The sequence below is a fragment of the Stegodyphus dumicola genome, chromosome 10 (assembly GCF_044657685.1).
Source record: "Stegodyphus dumicola isolate Sdum_Otavi_A_Nest chromosome 10, ASM4465768v1".
NCBI lineage: Eukaryota > Metazoa > Arthropoda > Arachnida > Araneae > Eresidae > Stegodyphus > Stegodyphus dumicola.
In genome coordinates, this window is record NC_140777.1 from 67,315,601 (window position 1) to 67,319,327 (window position 3,727).

Below are 3,727 nucleotides of genomic sequence, written 5' to 3' on the forward strand. Positions count from 1 at the left end.
GACTAGCTTGCTAGTGTTTTTTATTACATGTTCCTACTATTTACCAAAGTTAATCAATTTTAGTTTTTTCAGTATTTTTAATACAGTTTTTCTTTAATTCTTGAGTTTTTAAATGAACTTTTGCTAATTTTGTAGTGTTCATATAGTATTTAATTGTAAAAATTCGTTTTAATGTATTTTAACACATTTTGAAAGTTATATATATGACTGCACAAATACATATCTGTAAATATTTTATATTGCAGTAAAATGTTCATATATATTTAATTTCTTGGTTACTTTGTAAGTTGGGTTAAGGGAGAAAAACACTCTCATTAAACTTTTGAACTATTAATATGAGAATAATTCGGTTATACGATAAATGCTGACATTAACATTTTATTCTAAATTAAAGATTTTTACTACAATAAATTCTAAAAGTATTAATATGGTACATTTTAATACATATTTATAATTTTCCCTAAAAGAGCATTGTTTATCTCAGCATTCAAAATTATATTTACACAGACTGCCAATTTCTTAGTTATTTTAAACATGTGTAAGCAGGCATTTTCATACATAAGTCTTTTGCATGTGCAGAATTGTTATCCTGTCTAAATTAGGGAGTAGAGGGTTTTTTTTTTAATAACTTAAAATATTATTGAATGTAACTTAGTGGAAACTAGCTCTCAGTGGAAAACTATTTGTCAGATGTGTATGGTAAATATATGCTGTTTAAGAACTGGGTTACTGAGTAGAAGTGTGATTTTGAGATGGTGGAGAAAGTGTATAGAACAGTTTGCATTTAAGTCAGGTATAAGTGGTATTGACATCCGAATAAAATTTTTCATGATAGGTTCATGATTACACCACTTTGCATGAGTATCTATCCATTTTTTCTAACGATTGAGCATTTGCTGAATGTGTGCTTGTGCATCAAGGATATTTAGAAGTTCCTGAGAGAAAATGACTAATTTATTTTGTGCATTACTGTAAAGGATGAATGATTTCTCCACTTCCAAGATGTTGCATGCAGTGAAAACAGAGTATCCCTTCCATTAAGGAAGTCCCATTTTCAACCCTCAATAATTAAATAGGATTTCAATAATTAAATAGGATGTTACATTCACTTTTCAGTTGATGCAAGCACCTTTTTTAATTAAGTTCTAATCAGTAAACAGGAAGCATGACCTGAAAACATTACCAAAGCTTAAGGTGGCACAGTTCCACTAGTAAGGCCTTTGTTATTAGGACCTGCAATTCATGCTGAAAACTGCACTGTATCTAAAAGCTAATGTGTGTTCATCTCCCAGCCCAAATGACTGTGGGATTAATGTTATCGGTCACACAGCAGATAGTCTCCTTCCTGCAAGGTTATTTGAATTAAAAATTGTCTCTTATTTTCCTTTTGACTATTCCTTTCCTAACGAAAAACACTGTGAAAATAATAACTCTGATGATAATGTATAATTCTAGTGAACAATAGGCAAATTAGGCAAACTTTAAATTTGTATCATAACTTCTCAAGAGTAGAATTTTTTAAGAATTTATACTCCTTTTCCAAGAAGCACTGTCTCTACTTAATGAAATTGCCTTCTTATACTATAGAAAAAATCATGAGTTTCTTAGTGACTAAAAAAAATTATGCTCAGTATGATTTTTCAATCCCTTTTTTGGCTAAAGTTACATATTCAGGAAGAGCTGAATGAACCATAAAATATTGTGAATATTTACTAAATAAATGAGGTTAATTGTAATCAGAGTTGCCAACTCTCTTGATTTAGGCTGGAAACCCAATTTCTGACCAAACTCCCGCTAAACTGATTTACAACATATTTCTCATGACTTTTTTTTATTATTAACATTTCTCATGATTTTTATATAGCTTCACTTAATACTTCGTTATATGCACCCAAAAAGTGATTTTAGGCATCTGAAAGTGCTTGGTTTTACTCTAGATTACATATGAAAGAAAACGAAAGTCGTTTCATCAAGGAGACATTATGGGGCGCTTCTGCTTTGTGTGTGAGAGCATATGTGTTTGACCTGGAACATATTACATATGAAAGAAAACCAAAGTCGTTTCATCAACGAGACATTATGGGGCTCTTCTGCTTTGTGTGTGAGAGCGCATGTGTCCCGAGCTGGAATATTGTGTTCCAGCTCTTCAGTGAGCATCAAGTACCACTTCGGTTAATCTGCCATATATTAATTAAGACACAATAACACGCTGAATAAAGAGTAATTCAGAAGTCAAACAACAAAAATCAGCGTTATATTTACAAAATTTTCACAGGACTGGTTTCGATGGTTTTACCGAACCACCATCCTCAGCTGCAAAACAATTTGCGGTTTTGCAGCTGAGGATGGTGGTTCTGTAAAACCATCGAAACCAGTCCTGTGAAAATTTTGTAAATATAACGCTGATTTTTGTTACTTGACTTCTGAACTGCCATATATTAGTCAATGAGCACAGAGCAAGATCCAAGCTGTTACTTTGTTTGTCTTGCCAATGAGTGCTGCGAGTTTCACGTGTTTTAAGAAATTGCTACCTTTTGTCTTGGTTATGTCTTCAAAAAAAGTAAACAACTCATGCATGTTTAAAAAATTGTAGACAGATGACTTACCTTCTATTATTTTGTCAATATAATGTAATACTGTAGCTATGTGTACTGTTTGTCAATGTAATTTTCGATTTTGCATGGTGGAAGGGCCCATGTTCTTAAACATACACATACACAATTACAACATAGAATTGAAAAAAAAGAAACATTTTTATGCGGAAACAAAGGATCAAAAAGTTATTAATGCAGAATGCCTGTTCTTTGTCTTTTTACTGAAGCACAACCTGCCACAGAATGCATTGGATCACGTTGCAGCTTTATTTAGAAAAATGTTCTCAATAGCGAAATCGCTAAGAAATATTCAAGTGCAAGGATAAAAACTGCTGCACTTGTTGAAGAAATAGGTATGAAAAATAAATCTTCAATTATTGATTGTAATATGTGATTGTATGTGACATAAATTTCCAATCAACCATGAAGTGATTTTAAACGTAGAGTTGCAAATGTTTTTGCTCTAGCAAATGTATCTTTTTCCAATATAGGTGAGATATTTTTTAATACATTTTCAGTTTTACTTCATTTAGTTTTGATAATGATATTGATGTTGACACTGATAAAATTGTCAGCGCATTTTTGCAGTTTAAAATTAAGAAACTTCAATATAGTTATAAAACCCAGGAAGGACTGACACCCAATGAAGCTTAATAAAAGAACTGAGAGATGCTGGTAGAATTTTGAAACACAGCAAACTGTGTAGAAGAGGGGTCGGCAACCCATGGCACCTGATACAATTTTCGTGGCACTCTACTGGACTCTGCAAAAGTTATAAAATAAAGATAATTTGCCCCGTCTCTCCTCTCTATACCTCCCCACCTCACGCTTCACGCATGTGTCTCATGCGTTTAATTATTGTAACAGTGTATACCTACATATTTAATCAAATGGCCACAAACATCAAGAAAAGCTTGATGTTTGCGGTTTTTGAAGATTCTTGGGCAAATGAATGTGAATTTGTACAACAAAAGGATTATGCTGTATATGTGTTATGTCGCAAAAGCATAGTATGTCTCACATCAAGTGTACAAAGACATTTTCAAACTAAACATCAGTCCACATTTCAGAATTCCGATGAGAAGTATGAAATTATACAGTTAAGAGCTGTTACTGGATGTGAGAAACATGTT